General features: G+C 39.7%; 1 protein-coding gene across 1 annotated transcript in view; it reads left to right on the plus strand.

The window, feature by feature from the left end:
* The window catches only part of LOC307180253 (uncharacterized protein), a 1346125-nt gene extending 1324583 nt beyond the window's left edge, over positions 1-21542 (plus strand). Inside the window, exon 13 of the mRNA XM_079910374.1 lies at positions 21043-21542. The gene's annotated coding sequence lies outside the window, so the exon portion shown is untranslated. The remainder of the gene's footprint in view (positions 1-21042) is intronic.
* Positions 21543-21964: the final 422 nt, after the last annotated feature.

A 21964-nucleotide genomic window follows, 5' to 3' on the forward strand; every position in this document is an offset into this window, starting at 1 on the left:
CCCTCATTGTGGTTTTGTTTTGCATTTCTATAATGATTAGTGATATTAAGTATCTTTTCATGTTCTTATTGGCCACTTATTTCTCTTTGGAGAAATGTTTATCTGATCATTTGCCCTTTTAAAAAGTAGGCTATTTATCTTTTCATTATTGAGTTGTAAGCATTTCATATATGTTCTGGGTAGAAGTCCTTATTCAGATATATTATTTGAAAATATTTTTTCCCATTCGGTGACTTGTATTTTCATTTTCTTAATAGTATTATTTACAGCAGAAATGTTTTTCATTTGTTATAGTTCAGTTTATTTTTATTTTTGTGGCTTGTGCTTTTTGTGTCATATCTAAGAAACTATTGCCTAATCCAAGATCATGAAGATTTATTCCTGTATTTTCTTCTATGTCTTTCATAGTTTTAGCACTCAAATCTAATTCTATAATCCATTTTGAGTTAACTGTTTTATAGTGTAAGGAAAGACTCCAACTTCACTCTTTTGCATGTGTATATCCAGTTTTCCCAGTATCATTTCTTAAAAAGAATATTATTTTTCCTTTGAAATATCATGACACCCAGTTGACAATAACTGACTTTGAATGTAAGGGTTTATTTCTGGACTCTCAATTCTGTGGCATTTATCTACATATTTATACTCACACCAGGACCACACGACCTTGATTACTCTATATTTGTAACAAGTTTTGAAATTAGGAAGTGTGAATCTATAAAATTTTCTATTTTTTCCTTTTTGATTTCTTTTAAGATGTTTAGACTTATCTAGGTCCCATATGAATTTAAAATTAGTATGTCAATTTCTGCCCCCCCCCCAAATAAAACAGGTGATATTTTGATAGGAATTGTGTTAAATAAGTAGATCAATTTTGGGGGAGTATTGTCATCTTTTTTATTGAAGTATAGTTGATTTACAATATTGTGTTAGTTTCAGGTGTACAGTAATGTGATTCAAATATATATATTTCAGATTATTTTCCATTATAGGTTATTACTAGATATTGAATATTGTTCTCTGTGCTATAAAGTAAACCCTTGTTGCTTATCTATTTTATGTATAGTAGTTTGTATCTCTTAATCCCATGCTCCTAATTTATCCCTCCCTCCCTTACGCCTTTGGTAACCATAAGTTTATTTTCTATGTCTCTGAGTCTGGTTTTGTTTTGTATGTAAGATTCATTTGTATTATTTTTTAGATTCCATGTATAAGTGATATATAAATATTTGTCTTTGTCTGACTTACTTCACTAAGTATAATATTCTCTAGGTCTATCCATGTTGCTGCAAATGGCAGCATTTCATTCTTCTTTATGCCTAATATTTCATTGTGTGTATATATATTTATATATGCCATATCTTCATAAGTGAATTGTCTGTTGATGGGCACTTGGATTGTTTCCATGTCTTGGCTATTGTAAATAGTGCTGCTATGAACATTGGGATGCATGTGTCTTTTCAAACTAAAGTTTTCGTCTTTTCCAGATATATACCCAGGAGTGGGATTGCTGGATCATATGGTAGCTCTATTTTAAGATTTTTAAGGAACCTCTATACTCTTTTCCACAGTAGCTGCACCCATTGACATTGCCACCAACAGTGTAGGAGGGTACCCTTTCCTCCACACTCTCTCCATTATTATTTGTAGACTTTTTGATGATAGCCATACTAGCCAGTATGAGGTGATTCCTCATTGTATTTGTTTTGCATTTCTCTAATAATTAGCAATGTTGAGCACCTTTTCATGTTCCTGTTGGCCATCTGTATGTCTTCTTTGGGAAAATGTCTATTCAGGTCTTCGGCCCATTTTTGATTGGATTGTTTGTTGTTTCAATATTAAGTTGTATGAGCTGTTTGTATATTTTGGTTATTAATCCCTTGCCAGTTGCATCATATGCAAATATTCCTCCCATTCCATAGATTGTTTCTTGGTTTTGTTGATGGTTTCCTTTGCTGTGCAAAAGCTTTTAAATTTGATTTCGTCCCATTTGTTTACTTTTGTTTTTATTTCTTTTGCCTTGAGAGACTGATCTAAGAAAACATTGCTATGATTTATTTCAGAGGATGTTTGGCCTATCTTCTCTTCTAGGAGTTTTATGGTGTCTTGTCATATATTTAGGTCTTTAAACCATTTTGAGTTTGTGTTTGTAGATGGTATGAGAGAGTGTTTGAACTTCATTACTGTACATGTAGCTATCCACCTTTCCCAACATCACTGTCTTTTCTCCATTGTATATTGTTGTCTCCTTTGTTGTAGATTAATTGACCATAAGTGCATGGGTTTATTTCTGGGTTGTCTATTCTGTTCCATTGATCCATATGTCTGTTTTTGTGCCAGTACCACACTATTTTGGTTGCTGTAGCTTTGTAGAACAGTCTGAGGTCTGGAAAGGTTATGCCTCCAGCTTTGTTATTTTTCCTATGGATTTCTTTGGCACATCTGGGTCTTCTCTGCTTGCATATAAATTTTAGGATTATTTGTTCTAGTTCTGTGGAAAATGTCATGGATATTTTGATAGAGATTGCATTAAATCTGTAGATTGTTTTGGGTAGTAGGGCTATTTAATTAATATTAATTCATCCAATCTGAGAGTAGGGGATATCTTTCCATTTCTTTCAATCATGATCAATTTCCTTCATTAATGTTTTATAGTTTTCAGTGTATAGGACTTTCACCCCTTGGTTCACTTTATTCGTATGTATTTTATTTTATTTTTTTAATATGGCTTTAAATGGGATTTATTTTCCTTTCTCTTTCTGTTATTTCATTGTTAGTATAAAGAAATGCAACAGATTTCTGTATATTAATCTTGTACCTTGCTGAATTCATTTTGTAAATTATAATAGTTTTTGTGTGGAGACTTTAGGGTTCTCTATATAGTGTATCATGTCATCTGTAAATAGTGACAGTTTTACCTCTTCCCTTCCAATTTGGATAACTTTTATTTCTTTTTCTTGTCTGATTGCTGTGGCTAGGACTTCCAATACTATGTTGAATAGAAGAGGTGAGAGTGGGCTTCCTTGTCTTGTTCCTGAATTTAGTGGGAAGGCTTTCAGCTTTTCACAGTTGAGCAATATGTTGGCTGTGGGTTTGTTGAACATGGCTTTTATTATTTTTCTTAAGTTGCTCTTTTCCTTGTTTGTTTTTCTAATGACTTGGATTTAAAAATTCAATGAAGTATATTTCCCACACAGTGTACAAACTCTGGTGTTCTTCCTCAGAGCATACAGCCTTGGGCATACACTCAAGTCTTCCTAACTACCACTGATGACTATGGTTTTAGCCAGGCCTTCTTTGACTGGCTCTTTCTCTGATATCCCTGTTTATGTCTGACCTACATATATTGGTATCACACCCAGCTGTTAGTTTCGACTAATTGCTAGTTTATTTATCTATTGCTTTTGACAACACCCTGGGGCATATATTACTCCACAGTCTCATCTAGTTAAAGTTGGATCATTATCAAAGGCAGGGTGTTCAAGTTTTTCAGGCCTGATCCTATCCTCTCCCAGGCAGAGCTCTGTGTTATGGAGCAGGAACTATGGTGGGTGGGAACAAGAACTGGTGCCACCAGCTGACTGTTGCCACCACCCATGTGAATTTTCCTCAGCTCAGATATGGGAACAAATGATAGGATGTACTGATGTTCACCAGGTAATGAATCTCCCCAGATGAATTCTTATATTCCAGGAACCTGGGGTACATGAGAGCTTCCACTCCACTGCCAAGCCCACTAGAGCAGGTCTTCCACAACGCTGTGCTGTGTGGGAAAGGGGAACTGCACACTTCACCAGCTGCCATGTCCAGACACTCCCTGTGTAGCAGAAATTGAGGGTGGGGTAAAGGGTGCTGCTTGACTGCTGGCACCCACTAGATATATGCCATCTATAGTGTAGGGCTGTAACAAATGGGATCTGGCAATGACCATCAGCTGCTGAAATAACTGAGAATAGCTCTTCTACCCCATGGATCTAGAGGAGATGGGAACTGCCATTTAGCTGACAAGCCTGCTGAAACAGTTTTTCAATAACACAGAGCTTTGAGAGCATGGGTGCAGTCCTTAGCTAGAATGCCACTGCCTGCCACTCTTATTACCAAGTTCCTGTAGATTTTTTTGAAGAAATGCTTCTCAATTGGCTTTAAGCCCTTTGAGCAAGCTCCAGAGATTTTAAGTTTGTCTTTGCTAATTTTGATCAGTTTAACAGCTGTTTCTCTGGAAGAGAAGGTTCTCTGAGCTCCAAGCACTGCCACTACTCCAGAAGTCTGTAAAGGATTTTAAAACTAAAAATAGATGAGGAGCACAAGAATAACCTTGATACATATTTTTAAAACACACATACACACACGTATGCACACACAAACACACACAGGGTTCCATGACAAACATGGTCAACTCAGGCTGGGGAACTCTAGGCTTTAAAAAAAAATAGAATTTGTTTAACTTAAAAGACTCAAAGTCTTTTTTTAATTTTTAATTTTATATTGGAGTATAGTTGATTAACAATGTGTTAGTTTCTGGTGTACGGCAAAGTGATTCAGTTATATATATATACATATATTCATTCTTTTTCAGATCCTTTTCCCATATAGCCTATTGCAGAATATTGAGTAGAGTTCCCTGTACTATACAGACGGTCCTTGTTGATTATCTGTTGTATATAGTAGTGTGCATATACTCATCCCAAACTCCTAATTTATCCCTCCCCGCCACATTTCCCCTTTGGAAACCATAAGTTTGGCTTTGAAGTCTGTGAGTCTGTTTCTATTTTGTAAATAAGTTCTTTTGTATCAGTTTTTTTAGATTCCACATATAAGTGATATCATGTAATATTTGTCTTTGACTTACTTCACTTAGTATGATAATCTCTAGATCCATCCATGTTGCTTCAAATGGCATTATTTCATTCTTTTTTATGGCTGAGTAATATTCCATTGTATACATGTACCGCATCTTATTTATCCATTCCACTGTCAATGGACATTTAGGTTGCTTCCATGTCTTGGCTATTGTAAATAGTGCTGCAATGAACATTGGGGCACATGTATCTTTTCAAATCATGGTTTTCTCTAGATATATGCCCAGGAGTGGAATTGCTGGATATATGGTAGTTCTATTTTTAGATTTTTAAGGAACCCCCACACTGTTCTCCATAGCAGTTGCACCAATTTACATTCCCACCAACAATGTAAGAGGGTTCCCTTTTCTCCACACCCTCTCCAGCATTTATTGTTTGTAGACTTTTTGATGATGGCCATTCTGACTGGTGTGAGATGATACCCCATTGTAATTTTGATTTGCATTCCTCTAATAATTGTTGAGCATCTTTTCATGTGCTTGTTGGCCATCTGTATGTCTTTTTTGAAGAAATGTCTATGTAGATCTTCTGCCCATTTTTTGATTGGCTTGTTTTTTGATATAGAGCTGCATGAGTCGTTTGTATATTTGGAGACTAATCTCTGTCGGTCACTTCATTTGCAAACATTTTATCCCATTCTGTCGGTTGTCTTTTCGAGTACTTTATGGTTTCCTTTGCTGTACAAAAGATTTTTAGTTTAATTATGTCCCATTTGTTTATTTTTGGTTCTTGTTCATTACTCTAGGAGGTGGATCCAAAAAGATATTGTGGCAATTTATGTCAGAGTACTCTGCCTATGTTTTCCTCTAAGAGTTTTATAGTATCCAGCTTTACATTTAGGTCTTTAATCCATTTTGAGTTTATTTTTGTGTATAGTGCATTAGAGAATGTTCTATTTTCATTTTTCAGATGGAGCTGTCCAATTTTCCCAGCACCACTTATTGAAGAGACTGTCTTTCCTCCATTGTATGTTCTTGCCTCCTTTGTAATAGATTAGTTGACCATATGTTCATGGGTTTATCTCTGGACTTTCTATCCTGTTCCATTGACATATATTTCTGTTTTTGTAAAAGTGCCATACTGTTTCCATGACTGTAGCTTTATATTATTGTATGAAATCAGGGAGCCTGATTCCTCCAGTTCCATTTATTTCCCTCAAGATTGCTTTGGCTATTTAGGGTCTTTTGTGTCTCCATACAAATTTTAAGATTTTTTGTTCTAGTTCTGTAAAAACTGCTGTTGGTAATTTGATAGGGATTGCATTGACTCTATAGATTGTTTGGGGTAGTAGAGCTATTTAATTTGGTAGTATAGTCATTTTCACAATACTGATTCTTCCAATCCAAGAACATGGTATATATCTTTCCATCTGTTTGTGTCATCTTTGATTCCTTTCATCATCATCTTATAGTTTTCTGAGTACAGGTCTTTTTGCCTCCTTAGATAGGTTTATTCCTAGGTATTTTATTCTTTTCGATGTGATGGTAAATGAGATTCTTTCATTTTTTCCCCTGATCTTTCATTGTTAGTGTATAGGAATGAAAGAGATTTCTGTTTATTAATTTTATATCCTGCAAATTTACTGAATTCATTGAAAAGCTGTAGTAGTTTTCTGGTAGTATCTTTAGGATTTTCTATGTATAGTATCATGTCATCTGCAAACAGTGACAGTTTAACTTCTTTTCCAATTTGGATTCCTTTTATTTCTTTTTCTTCTGTGATTGCCATGGCTCGGACTTCCAAAACAATGTTGAATAAAAGTGCACAACCTTGTCTTGTTGCTGATCTTACATGAAATGCTTTCAGCTTTTCACCATTGAGAATGATGTTAGTTGTGAGTATGTCATATATGGTCTTTATTATGTTGAGGTAGGGTCCCTCTATGCCCACTTTCCAGAGAGTTTTTATCATAAATCGGTGTTGAATTTTGTCAAAAACTTTTTATGTATCTACTGAGATGATCATATGGTTTTTATTCTTCAGTTTGTTAATGTGCTGTATCACACTGATTGACTTGCAGATATTGAAGAATCTCTGCATCCCTGGGATAAATCCTACTTGATCATGGTGTATAATCCTTTCAATGTGTTTTTGGATTCGGTTTGCTAGTATTTTGTTGAGGATTTTGCATCTATGTTCATCAGTAATATTGGCCTGTAATTTCATTTTTTTGTGGTGTATTTTTCTGGTTTTGGTATCAGGGTAATGGTGGCCTTGTAGAATGAATTTGGGTGTGTTCCTTCCTCTGCAATTTTTTGGAAGAGTTTCAAATGGATAGTGTTAACTCTTCTCTAAATGTTTGATAGAATTCACCTGTGAAGCCATCTGGTCCTGGACTTTTGTGGAGTTTTAAAATCACAGTTTCAATTTCAGTTCATATTTTCTGTTTCTTCCTGGTTCAGTCTTGGAAAGTTGTACTTTTCTAAGAATTTGTCCATTTCTTCTAAGTTGTCCATTTTATTGGCATACAGTTGCTTGAAGTAGTCTCTTATGATCCTTTGTATTTCTGTGGTGTCTGTTTTAACTTCTTTTTCATTTCTAATTGTATTGATTTGAGCCCTCTCCCCTTTTTCTTGATGAGTCTGGCTAGAGGTTTATCAATTTGGATTATCTTTTCAAAGAAACAACCTTTAGTTTCATTGATTTTTTCTATTGTGTTATTTGTCTCTCTTTCCTTTATTTCTGCTCTGACGTTTATGATTTCTTTCCTTCTCCTAATTTTGGGTTGTGTTTGTTCTTCTTTCTCTAGTTGTTTTAGGTGTAAGGTTGGGTTATTTGGGATTTTTTTTTTCTTTCCTGAGGTAAGATTCTATTGCTATAAACTTCCCTCTAAGAAATGCTTTTGCTGCATCCCATAGGTTTTTGATTGTCTTGCTTTCATTGTCATTTTTCTCTAGGTATTTTTTAATTTCCTCCTTGATTTCTTCAGTGATCCATTGGTTGTTTAGTAACATATTGTTTAGCCTCCACGTATTTGTGTTTTTTTCTTGTAATTGATTTCTAATTTTGTAGTGATGTGGTCGGAAAAGGTGCTTGATATGATTTCAATTTTCTTAAATTTACTGAGGCTTGCTTTGTGACTCAACATGTGATCTATCCTGGAGAATGTTCCATGTGCACTTGAGAAGAATATGTATTCTGCTGCTTTGCGATGGAATGCTCTATAAATATTAATCATGTCCATCGGGTCTAATGTGTCATTTAACACCTCTGTGTCCTTATTTATTTTTTGCCTGGATGATCTGTCCATTGATGTAAGTGTGGTGTTAAAGTCCCCCAATATTTTTATTTAACTGTCGATTTCTTCTTTTATGGCTGTTAACATTTGCCTTATGTACTGAGTTGCTCCTATATTGGGTGGATATATATTTACAATTGTTATACCTTCTTCTTGGATTGATCCCTTCATCAGTATGTAGTGTCCTTCCTTGTCTCTTGCAATAGTCTTTATTTGAAAGTGTATTTTGTCTGATATGAGTATTGTTACTCCTGCTTTCTTTTGACTTCCATTTGCGTTCAATACTTTTTTTTTTTTTTTTTTGCGGTATGCGGGCCTCTCACTGTTGTGGCCTCTCCTGTTGCGGAGCACAGGCTCTGGATGTGCAGGCTCAGCGGCCATGGCTCACAGGCCCAGCCACTCCACAGCATGTGGGATCTTCCCAGACCGGGGCACAAACCCGTGTCCCCTGCATTGGCAGGCGGACTCTCAACCACTGCGCCACCAGGGAAGCCTGTGTGCAATACCTTTTTCCATCCACTCACTTTCAGTCTGTATGTGTTCCTAGATCTGAAGTGGATGTCTCTGGCAGACAGCATTTATATGGGTCTTGTTTTTGTATCCATTCAGCCAATCTGTGTATTTTTGTTAGAGCATTTAATCCATTTACATTTAAGGTAATTATCAATATGTATGTTCCTATTGCCATTTGTTTTGGACTTGTTTTTATTGATCTTTTCTCTTACATTCCTCTTCTCTTGTGTTTTGATGATTATCTTTAGAGTTGTATTTGGATTGCTTTCTGTTTTTGTATGTGTATCTATTGTAGATTTTTGGTTTGTGGTTCCCATGAGGTTTTGATATAGCAGTCTCTCTCTACACACACACACACACACACACACACACACAACACAAGATTGTTTTAAGTTGCTGGTCTCTTAATTTCAAATGTATTTCCAATATCTGGCGTTTGTACTCTCCTATTCTCACAGTTGCTGGTTTTGACATCATATTTGTGTGTGGATGATTTCCTACGTTTTTTCTATGTTTGCCTTTACCAGTGAGCTTTCCCATTTCTAATTTTCTTGTTTCTCCTTGTGTCCTTTTGTTTTACACCTAGAGGAGATCTTTTATCATTTGTTGTAAAGATGATTTTATGGTGCTGAATTCTCTTAGCTTTTGCTTGTCTGTAAAGCTTTTGATTTTTCTGTTGAATCTAAATAAGAGTCTTGCTGGGTAGAGTATTCTTGGTTGTAGGTTTTCCCCATTTATCACTTTAAATATGTCATGCCATGCCCTTCTGACATGCAGAGTTTCTGCTAAAACATGAGCTGATATCCTTATGGGAATTACCTTGTATGCTATTTGTTGTTTTCCATTGTTGTTTTTAATATTTTTTCTTTGTCTTTATTTTTTTAAATTTTGATTGCTATGTGTCTTGGCATGTTCCTACTAGGGTTTATCCTGTATGGGATTCTGTGTGCTTCCTGGACTTGAGTGAGTGTTTCCTTTCCTGTGTTAGGGAAGTTTGTGGCTATAATCTCTTCAGGTATCTTCTCAGGCCCTTTCCCTGTCTGTTCTCCCTCTGAGAAACCCTAATGCAAATGTTGGTACATTTAATGTTGCCCCAGAAGTCTGGTAGACTGTCCTCATTGCTTTTCATTCTTCATTCTGTTCCATGGCAGTGATATCCACCACCATGTCATCCAGGTCATTTATCTGCTATTCTGCCTCATTTATTTGGTTATTGATTCCTTCTAGTGTATTTTTCATTTCAGTTATTTTATTGCACATCTGTTTGTTCTTTAACTCTTCTACCTCTGTTAAACATTTCTTGTATCTTCTTGGTCTGTGCTTCCATTCTTTTTCTGAGATCTTGGATTATCATTTTTTTTTACATCTTTATTGGAGTATAATTGTTTACAATGGTGTGTTAGTTTCTGCTTTATAACAAACTGAATCAGTTATACATATACATATGTTCACATATCTCTTCCCTCTTGCGTCTCCCTCCATCCCACCCTCCCTATCCCACCCCTCCAGGCGGTCACAAAGCACCGAGCTGATCTCCCTGTGCTATGCGGCTGCTTCCCACTGGCTATCTACCTTACGTTTGGTACTGTATATATGTCCATACCTCCCTCTCACTTTGTCACAGCTTACCCTTCCCCTTCCCCATATCCTCAAGTCCATTCTCTAGTAGGTCTGTGTCTTTATTCCTGTCTTACCCCTAGGTTCTTCATGACATTTTTTTCCTTATATTCCATATATATGTGTTAGCATATGGTATTTGTCTTTCTCTTTCTGACTTACTTCACTCTGTATGACAGACTCTAGGTCTATCCACCTCATCACAAATAGCTCAATTTCGTTTCTTTTTATGGCTAAGCAATGTTCCATTGTATATATATGCCACATCTTCCTTACCCGTTCATGCGATGATGGACACTTAGGTTGTTTCCATCTCTGGGCTATTGTAAATAGAGGGGCAATGAACATTTTGGTACATGACTCTTTTTGAATTATGGTTTTCTCAGGGGATATGCCCAGTAGTGGGATTGCCGGGTCATATGGTAGTTCTATTTGTAGTTTTTTAAGGAACCTCCATACTGTTCTCCATAGTGGCTGTACCAGTTCACATTCCCACCAGCAGTGCAAGAGGGTTCCCTTTTCTCCACATTCTCTCCAGCATTTATTCTTTCTAGATTTTTTGAAGATGGCCATTCTGACTGGTGTGAGATGATATCTCATTGTAGTTTTGATTTGCATTTCTCTAATGATTAATGATGTTGAGCATTCTTTCATGTGTTTGTTGGCAGTCTGTATAACTTTTTTGGAGAAATGTCTGTTTAGGTCTTTTGCCCATTTTTGGATTGGGTGGTTTGTTTTTCTGTAATTGACCTGCATGAGCTGCTTGTAAATTTTGGAAATTAATCCTTTGTCAGTTGCTTCATTTGTAAATACTTTCTCCAATTCTGAGGGTTGTCTTTTCATCTTGTGTATGGTTTCCTTTGCTGTGCAAAAGCTTTGAAGTTTCATTAGGTCCCATTTGTTTTTGTTTTTATTTCCATTTCTCTAGGAGGTGGGTCAAAAAGGATCTTCCTGTGATTTATGTCATAGAGTGTTCTGCCTATGTATTCCTCTAAGAGATTGGTAGTCTCTGGCCTTACATTTAGGTCATTAATCCATTTTGAGCTTATTTTTGTGAATGGTATTAGGGAGTGATCTAACCTCATACTTTTACATGTCCCTGTCCAGTTTTCCCAGCACCACTTATTGAAGAGGCTGTCCTTTCTCCACTGTACATTCCTGCCTCCTTTATCAAAGATAAGATGACCATATGTGCATGGGTTTATCTCTGGGCTTTCTATCACATTCCATTGATCTTTCTGTTTTTGTGCGAGGACCATACTGTCCTGATTACTGTAGCTTTGTAGTATAGACTGAAGTCAGGGAGCCTGATTCCTCCAGCTCCATTTTTTGTTCTCAAGATTGCTTTGGCTCTTCGGGGTCTTTTGTGTTTCCATACAAATTGTGAAATTTTTTGTTCTAGTTCTGTGAAAAATGCCATTGGTAGTTTGATAGGGATTGCATTGAATCTGTAGATTGCTTTGGGTAGTAGAGTCATTTTCACAATGTTGATTCTTCCAATGCAAGAACATGGTATATCTCTCCACCTATTTGTATCATCTTTAATTTCTTTCATCAGTGTCTTATAATTTTCTGCATACAGGTCTTTTGTCTCCTTAGGTAGGTTTATTCCTAGATATTTTATTCTTTTTGTTGCAATGCTAAAGGGGAGTGTTTTCTTGATTTCACTTTCAGATTTTTCATCATTAGTGTATAGGAATCCCAGAGATTTCTGTACATTAATTTTGTATCCTGCAACTTTACCAAATTCATTGATTAGCTCTAGTAGTTTTCTGGTAGCATCTTTAGGATTCTCTATGTATAGTATCATGTCATCTGCAAACAGTGACAGCTTTACTTCTCTTTTCCGATTTTGATTCCTCTTATTTCCTTTTCTTCTCTGATTGCTGTGGCTAAAACTTCCAAAACTATGTTGATTAAGAGTGGTGAGAGTTGGCAACCTTGTCTTGTTCCTGATCTGAGTGGAAATGCTTTCAGTTTTTCACCATTGAGGATGATGTTGGCTGTGGGTTTGTCATATATGGCCTTTATTATGTTGAGGTAAGTTCCCTCTATGACTACTTTCTGCAGGGTTTTTATCATAAATGGGTGTTGAATTTTGTCAAATGCTTTCTTTGCATCTATTGAGATGATCATATGGTTTTTCTCCTTCAATTTGTTAATATGGGGTATCATGTTGATTGATTTGCGTAATTGAAGAATCCTTGCATTCCTGGAATAAACCCCACTTGATCATGGTGTATGATCCTTTTAATGTGCTGTTGGATTATGTTTGCTAGTATTTTGTTGAGGATTTTTGCCTCTATGTTCATCAATGATATTGGCCTGTAGTTTTTTCTTTGTGACATCCTTGTCTGGTTTTGGTAACAAGGTGATGGTGGCCCCGTAGAATGAGTTTGGGAGTGTTCCTCCCTCTGCTATATTTTGGAAGAGTTTGAGAAGGATAAGTGTTAGCTCTTCTCTAAATGTTTGATAGAATTTGCCTGTGAAGCCGTCTGGTCCTGGGCTTTTGTTTGTTGGAAGATTTTTAATCACAGTTTCAATTTCAGTGCTTGTGATTGGTCTATTCATATTTTCTATTTCTTCCTGATTCAGTCTTGGCAGGTTGTGCATTTCTAAGAATTTTTCCATTTTATTGGCATAGAGTTTCTTGTAGTAATCTCTCATGATCCTTTGTATTTCTGCAGTGTCAGTTGTTACTTCTCCTTTTTCAGTTGTAATTCTATTGATTTGCGTCTTCTCCCTGTTTTCCTTGATGAGTCTGGCTAATGGTTTATCTATTTTGTTTATCTTCTCAAAGAACCAGCTTTTAGTTTTATTGATCTTTGCTATTGTTTCCTTCATTTCTTTTTCATTTATTTCTGATCTGATCTTTATGATTTCTTTCCTTCTGCTAACTTTGGGGTTTTTTTGTTCTTCTTTCTCTAATCGCTTTAGGTGCAAGCTTAGGTTGTTTATTCGAGATGTTTCCTGTTTCTTAAGGTGGGCTTGTATTGCTATAAACTTCCCTCTTAGAACTGCTTTTTCTGCATCCCATAGGCTTTGGGTCATCATGTCGCTATTGTCATTTGTTTCTAGGTATTTTTTGATTTCTCTTGATTTCTTCAGTGATCACTTCGTTATTAAGTAGTGTATTGTTTAGCCTCCCTGTGTTTGTATTTTTTACAAATCTTTTCCTGTAATTGATATCTAGTCTCATAGCATTGTGGTTGGAAAAGGTACTTGATACAATTTCAATTTTCTTAAATTTACCAAGGCTTGATTTGTGACCCAAGATATAATCTATCCTGGAGAATGTTCCATGAGCACTTGAGAAAAATGTGTGTTCTGTTCTTTTTGGATGGAATGTCCTATAAATATCAATTAAGTCCATCTTGTTTAATGTATCATTTAAAGCTTGTGTTTCCATATTTATTTTCATTTTGGATGATCTGTCCATTGGTGAAAGTGGGGTGTTAAAGTCCCATACTATGAATGTGTTACTGTTCATTTCCCCTTTTATGGCTGGTAGTGTTTGCCTTATATATTGAGGTGCTCCTATGTTGGGTGCATAAATATTTACAATTGTTATATCTTCTTCTTGGATCGATCGCTTGATCATTATGTAGTGTCCTTCTTTGTCTCTTGTAATAGTCTTTATTTTAAAGTCTGTTTTGTCTGATATGAGAATTGTTACTCCAGCTATCTTTTTGTTTCCATTTGCATGGAATACCTTTTTCCATCCCCTTACTTTCCGTCTGTATGTGTCTCTAGGTCTGAAGTGGGTCTCTTGTAGACAGCATATATATGGGTCTTGTTCTTGAATCCATTCAGCCAATCTGTGTCTTTTGGTGGGAGCATTTAGTTCATTTACATTTAAGGTAATTATCAATATTATGTTCCTATTCCCATTTTCTTAATTGTTTTGCATTTGTTATTGTAGGTCTTTTCCTTCTCTTGTGTTTCTTCCCTAGAGAAGTTCCTTTAGCATTTGTTGTAAAGCTGGTTTGGTGGTGCTGAACTCTCAGCTTTTGCTTGTCTGTAAGGGTTTTAATTTCTACACCAAATCTGAATGAGATCCTTGCTGGGTAGAGTAATCTTGGTTGCAGGTTTTTCTCCTTCATCACTTTAAAAATGTCCTGCTAGTTCCTTCTGGCTTGCAGAGTTTCTGCTGAAAGATCAGCTGTTAACCTTATGGGGATTCCCTTGTGTGTTATTTGTTGTTTTTCCCCTGCTGCTTTTTTCTTTGTATATTTAATTTTTGACAGTTTGATTAATATGTGTCTTGGCATATTTCTCCTTGAATTTATCCTGTATGGGACTCTCTGTGCTTCCTGGACTTAACTATTTCCTTTCCCATATTAGGGAAGTTTTGAACTATAATCTCTTCAAATATTTTCTCAGTCCCTTTCTTTTTCTCTTCTTCTTCTGGAACCCCTATAATTCGAATGTTGGTACATTTAATATTGTCCCAGAGGTCTCTGAGACTGTCCTCAGTTCTTTTCATTCTTTTTTCTTTATTGTGCTCTGTGGTAGTTATTTCCACTCTTTTATCTTCCAGGTCACTTACCCGTTCTTCTGCCTCAGTTATTCTGCTATTGATCCCATCTAGAGTATTTTTCATTTCATTTATTGTTGTTCATCATTGTTTGTTTCATCTTTAGTTCTTCTAGGTCCTTGTTAAATGTTTCTTGCATTTTGTCTATTCTATTTCCAAGATTTTGGATCATCTTTACTATCATTATTCTGAATTCTTTTTCAGGTAGACTGCCTATTTCCTCTTCATTTGTTAGGTCTGGTGGGTTTTTATCTTGCTCCTTCATCTGCAGTGTGTTTTTCTATCTTCTTATTTTGCTTATCTTACTGTGTTTGGGGTCTCCTTTTTGCACACTGCAGGTTTGTAGTTCCCGTTGTGTTTGGTGTCTGTCTCTAGTGGCTAAGGTTGGCTCAGTGGGTTCTGTAGGCTTCCTGGTGGGCAGGTCCACGGTCTGGTGGTGTGTTTTGGGGTGTCTGTCTGTTTACTTATTATGATTTTAGGCAGCCTGTCTGCTAATGGGTGGGGTTGTGTTCCTGTTTTGCTAGTTGTTTGGCATAGGGTGTTCAGCACTGTAGCTTGCTGGTCGTTGAGTGAAGCTGGGTGCTGGCACTGAGATGGAGATCTCTGGGAGATTTTCGTAGTTTGATATTATGGGGAGCTGGGAGGTCTTTTGTTGACCAGTGTCCTGAAGTTGGCTCCCCCACCTCAGAGGCACAGCCGTGACGCCTGGCTGCAGCACCAAGAGCCTTTCATCCACACGGCTCAGAATAAAAGAGAGAAAAAGTAGGAAGAAAAAATTAGTAGAAGTAGAAAGAAAGGAAGAAAGGAGGCAGGAAAGAAAGGGCGAGACAGAGGGAGGAAGGAAGGAGGGAAGGAAGGAAAAAAGAAAGACGATAAAGTAAAATAAAGTAAAATATAATATAAAGTTATTAAAATAAAAAAGTATTAAGAAAAAGAAAAAAAACACATATAGAATCCTAGGACAAATGGTGGAAGCAAAGCTATACAGACAGAATCTCACACAGAAGCATACACATACACACTCACAAAAAGAGGAAAAGGGGAAAAAATCATAAATCTTGTTCTCAAAGTCCACCTCCTCAATTTGGGATGGGTCATTTTCTATTCATGTATTCCACAGATGCAGGGTGCATCAAGTTGATTGTGGAGCTTTAATCCGCTGCTTCTGAGGCTGCTGGGAGAGATTTCCCTTTGTCTTCTTTGTTCTCACAGCTCCCAGGGGCTCAGCTTTGGATTTGGCCACACCTCTGCATGTAGGTTGCTGGAGGGCGTCTGTTTTTCACTCAGACAGGACAGGGTTAAAGAAGCCGCTGATTCAGAGGCTCTGGCTCACTCAGGCCAGGTGGAGTGAGGGGCGAGCCTGTGGCGGTAGAGGCCGGCATGCCGTTTCACCAGCCTGAGGCATGCTGTGCATTCTCCCAGGGAAGTTGTCCCTGGATCCCGGGACCCTGGCAGTGGCGGGCTGCACAGGCTCCCCGGAAGGGAGGTATGGATAGTGACCTGTGCTCGCACACAGGCTTCTTGATGGTGGTGGCAGAAGCCTTAGCATCTCTTGCTGGTCTCTGGGGTCCGCGCTTTGAGCCGCAGCTCGCGCCCGTCTCTGGAGCTCCTTTAAGCAGCGCTCTTAATCCCCTCTCTTCGAGCACCAGGAAACAAAGAGGGAAGAAAAAGTCTCTTGCCTCTTCAGCAGCTCCAAACCTTTTCCCGGACTCCCTCCCAGCTAGCCGTGGTGCACTAACCCCTTTAGGCTATGTTCACGCCGCCAACCCCAGTCCTCTCCCTGTGATCCGACCGAAGCCCGAGCCTCAGCTCCCAGCCCCTGCCCACCCCGGCGGGTGACCAGACAAGCCTCTCGGGCTGGTGAGTACTGGTCGGCACTGGATCCTCTGTGCGGGAATCTCTCTGCTTGCCCTCTGCACCCCTGTTGCTACGCTCTCCTCCGTGGCTCCAATTCTTCCCCCCTCCACCACCCGCAGTCTCCGCCTGCGAAGGGGCTTCCTAGTGTGTGGAAACCTTTCCTCCTTCACAGCTCCCTCCCACTGGTGCAGGTTCCATCCCTATCGTTTTGTCTCTGTTTTTTCTTTTGCCCTACCCAGGTACGTGGGGAGTTTCTTGCCTTTTGCGAGGTCTGAGGTCTTCTGCCAGCATTCAGTAGGTGTTCTGTAGGAGTTGTTCCATGTGTAGATGTATTTCTGTTGTATCTGTGGGGAGGAAGGTGATCTCCGCATCTTACTCTTCTGCCATCTTCCTCCACAATCTGGATTATCTTTACTGTCATTACTCTGAATTCTTTTTCAGGCAGATTGCCTATTTACACTTCACTTAGTTATTCTTCTCAGTATTTTCTTGTTCCTTCGTCTGGACCATATTTTTTTGCCATCTCATTTTGTCACACTTTCTGTGTTTGTTGTCTCCTTTCTGCAGGCTGCAGGAATGTAGTTCCTTTTGCTTCTAATGTCTGCCTCCTGGTGGGTGAGGTCAGTCCAGAAGCTTGTGCAGGCTTCCTGATGGGAGGGACTGGTGCCTGCCCACTGGTGGGTGGAGCTGGGTCTTGTCCCTCTGGTGGGCAGGGTCATGTCAAGAGGTGTGTTTACAGGTGGCTGTGAGCTCCGTTCAACTTTAGGCATCCTATCTGTTGATGGGTGGGGCTGCATTCCAAGCCAGCTGGTTGTTTGGCCTGAGGTGTCCCAGCACTGGAACCTGAAGGCTGTTGGTTAGGCCTGTGTCTTGGTGCCAAAATGGTGACCTCCTGGAGAGCTCATGCCAATCAGTATTCCCTGGAGCCACCAGCACCAGTGTCTTTAACCCCATGGCTGTGAGGCACAGTCAACCCCTGCCTCCACAGGAGACCTTTCAAAACCTACCAGTAAGTTTAGCCCAGGCTCCCATGGAATCACTTCTTTGCACTGGGTCCCAGTGCACATGAAACCTTGTGTACACCCTCCAGAGTGGAGTCTCTGTTTCCCCCAGTCCGGTGGAGCTTCTACACTCAAGCCCTGCTGGCCTTCAAAGCCAAATGCTCTGGGGGCTCCTCCTCCTGATGCCAGACCCTCAGACTGGGTATCCTGATGTGGGGCTTAGAACTTTGACTTCTGTGGGAGAACATCTGTGATATAATTATTTTCCAGTTTGTGGGTCACCCACCCATGGTGTATGCGATTTGATTGTATCACAAAAGTGCCCCTACTACCATCTCATTGTGGCTTCTTTGTCTTTGGATGTAAAATGTCTTTTTTGGTAGGTTCGTCTTTTTTGTCATTGGTTGTTCAGCAGTTAGTTGTGATTTTGGCGTTTTCATGAGAGGGGATGAGCTCAAGTCCTTCTACTTTGCTATTTTGTCTGGAATTGAGGGCCTGCTTTTACTGTGGATGCTTATTGCCTCTTTTCTTAGCATATGCTGGTGATTGCCCCCTTGATATGAGGGTGTGCAGGTGTGGCGGCCTGTATGCTCTCCCCAGATGGCGGGGGAAATGATTGACGCCTGCTCCTGGGTCTCTTAGCAGCATTGATGGTGATTGGTGTCTTCTTGTGGCCCATGCACTCACCCCAGATGGTGTGGGTAGCGACTGGTGCCTGCTCGCAGTTCTCATAGAGGTCGCAGTGGCCCCCGCACTCTTGGGGCAGCACTTGGCACCTGCTCACAGATCTCTTAGTGGTGGCAATGGCCACGGCAGCCTGCACGTTTCTGGGACAGTGGGAGCAGCGCCTGCTCATGCATCTCGTAGGGGCAGTAGCAGTCTGCATATTCCCGAGACAGCAAGGACAGTGATTGGTGCCTGTGCGTGGGACTCAGCAGTTGTGGCAACCCATGCCCGCCTCTAGAGCCCCGGGGGGTGGTGGCAGCTCGTGCGCACCCCCAAAGCTTGTGTAGGGGGTGTTATCTGAGAGTGCACACAGAGAAGGAAGCTCCTATGGTGGTCCTGCCCTTCTCCTCATGTCCCCCTAACAATGGTACCTTGCCTCTATGGCAGGCCCAGCCTTCTGAGTACACCCTCAGTTGCCACACACCAACCTCTTCAGGCTTTCTCTGTGCAGCCAACCCCAGTCCTCGCCCTGGGTCTGACCTCTGAAGCCTGAGCTTCAGCAGCAGGTCTTTGCTCGCACTGGAGGATGAGCATCTGAGGCTGGGGAGCACAGGGTAGAGGTACCGTCTGTGCAGGTCACTCTCTGTTTTGCCTACCACAAACCGATTGCTGCACTCTCCTCTGAAGCTCCGAAGCTGATCTGGCTCTATCCAGGCTGATCTCTCTGCCAGTGAGGGGGACTTCACAGGGTTTGGTAACATTTCCTCCTTCACAGCTCCCTTTTTGTGGCACAGGTCCTATCCTGATTCCTTTTTCTTTTTCATTTGTCCTGCCCAATTACTTGGAGGTTTTCTTGCGTTTTTGGAAGTCTGAGGTCATCTGCCAGCAAGCAGTAAGATGGTCTGCAAATCATTCCACTTGTAGATGTATTTTTGATGTATTTGTGGGAGGCAGTGAGCTCCACGTCCTACTCCTCCCCCATCTTGATGCCCTCTCAAAAAGAGTCAGAGTGAGTCAGGGCTTCCCTGGTGGCGCAGTGGTTGGGAGTCTGCCTGCCAATGCAGGGGACGCGAGTTCGCGCCCCGGTCTGGGAGGATCCCATGTGCTGCGGAGCAGCTGGGCCCGTGAGCCATGGCCACTGATCCTGCGCGTCCGGAGCCTGTGCTCCGCAACGGGAGAGGCCACAGTAGTGAGAGGCCCGTGTACCACAAAAAAAAAAAAAGTCAAGAGTCTTAATACACTAATGAGCAACTATGAATCTCCAAGAGGATAATACAGTACACATCTTGTCTCAATTTTATGTGACCAATTAATGATTTTGTTTTCATTTTTATGGTTTGTTTATTTGCTTGCTTGTTTTTCATTGAACATTTCTCAAGACTTGTGTTGTTGAGAATACCCTTTGGAAGACACTAATTTCATATATTACCTTTTAAACAAGAAAGTTACCTGGCTCCTTGCAATGCCTGATTGACAGTTTAATCTGGGAACTATGGCATTTATAAAGACTGCATGATTGCCTAATTCTGTTTATCCAGAGTATATATGAACATCTGGGGTATCTCAGGGTGTTGATAAAGTGCTAGCTGCCAAACAGAATTTATGCAGAAACTTAAAAGTCCCAATTTGGATTTCCAAATGTCAAATACTAAGGAAACAGTGATAACTGAGCCTCAAACCCCACTGTTGAATAAAGGGGACTATTGAAATTTTTAGCGAACATACAGGCCAGGTCATTCTGAGGACTAACATATTACAGAAGGTTTTATCTCCATATGGATACCACAGTAGTACCCTTTCCTAAACTAATGTAACCTCAATTTCCTCATCTATAAAATGGGGATAATAATAGTTTGGGATCACTTAGAAATTCAAAGATAGATAGTCTAGGAAATTTCAAATACTTGGCACATAGCATAGGTACCACCTATTACCTCAGCATTTAAGCCCCCCTTTTTTTTTACATCTTTATTGGAGTATATAATTGCTTTAAAATGGTGTGTTAGTTTCTGCTTTATAACAAAGTGAATCAGTTATACATATGTTCCCATAGCTCTTCCCCCCTTTCAATGTAGTTAATGGTGAGTTTTGTACCAAAATTTTTTCTAGGCAATATAAGTGTAACAACTTCTTAGCAACTAATAAGGTTTAGAATTTAATTAAGGATTAATAAGTGTTCATTTAATTGAAGGGAACGATACAAATGGAAAGAAAATTATTGTTTAATGCCAACAGTGTACCAGAACTGCTACATAACTTATTTTTCTGGAGCTGAATCACCACATTTCTGTTTGTTTGTTAGCACTATTATCCCTATTTAATAAATGATAAACTAAAGGTTCAGAAAATTAATTGGCTTGCTAGTACTTGTTAGTTAGTAGGAAGTAAATCCAAGATACAAATCTGACTCCAAATCTTAACATTCCTTCCAATATTCCAGGATGCTATTTAACAAATTTGGGGACTCTTCGTATACCCAGATTATACTTTTTTGTCTAGGGTGTTATGCTGTTATTAAGCATGTTACCCATATTGCTGTGGAATTTTTGGATATTCTTCATAAACATTCGATATATTTCTAAATAAGTTAATGCCCTGGGAAGTAAGATTTCTAAAATGAGGATAGGATAACATAAATACATGCAATTGTGTGGATCTACTAAATGAATGCTACTTTAAGATAAATGTGGAATATGAGTACCACAGTAAAGAGAAAAGTATGAAAAGACATACCCTATATTTGCATTCTTTTAGGTAAAAGTATATTTGAAAACTTTCAGTTGGGAAGAAGGATTAAGATGGAGTAAAGGACATGGGGCTCAACTCTCCCAACAAACACATCAAAATACATCTACATGTGGAACAGTTCTCACTGAAAACTAACTGGCAACTGGCAGAAGGACTCCTGTACAACCAAGGCAGTAAGAAAGACACACACATAGTCATGTAGGAAGGTAAGAAAAGTGATCGTGTCAGGACCTATGCCCCGGGAGGGAACTCAGGAAAAGGGAGAATATGGGGTGGATAGCTCCCCTGGGAAGTGAGTTGGTGAGAGGCACAGATTTGATGCCCCAGATTTGATGGGGAGACTAGCCCTCCCCCCCACCCCCGCCGGTACTAACAGGAGGGTCCTGGGAAGCCTGGACTCTGCTCGGGAGGAGGGCACAGATGCTGGCTTGCATGTAAGGAAGGGAGGAGAGAGGCCTGTTCTAGCAGCTGCCAGGTTTTCCATGACCTCCTCGGTGTGTGCCCCAGCCTGAGCTGAGTGACCACCCCAGCCCTGCTCATGCCTTGTCACAGTGCAGCACTGGATCTGGTGTGACCTGAGAGAAGACTCAACCTAGGGAGAAGAGGTAACTTGGTCACAGGGTTGAGCCTCAGTGGGATGACAGTGGCCATTATTGGCCCTTACTCAAGCAGTGCATTAGACGCATCCCAGATCTCTGACAGTGGACACTTCACCACAGCTCACCTCCCAGTACATGCCAAGAGTCCACACAGGCCTTATCAATTCTGCAGTATGGCTACACAATAGGGTGGCAAATGCTGGAGGCAGTGACCAGCTGTGAGGGACGAAGGGGACTTGCACCCATGGCTGCTTCTGAGCAGAGCAAGGAAAAAAATACTGGTGTCTGCATAGGCAGCACATCAGAGACAACTTGGACCTCTGTCACTG

The sequence above is a fragment of the Stenella coeruleoalba genome, assembly GCF_951394435.1.
Source record: "Stenella coeruleoalba genome assembly, chromosome: X".
Classification (NCBI taxonomy): Eukaryota; Metazoa; Chordata; class Mammalia; order Artiodactyla; family Delphinidae; genus Stenella; species Stenella coeruleoalba.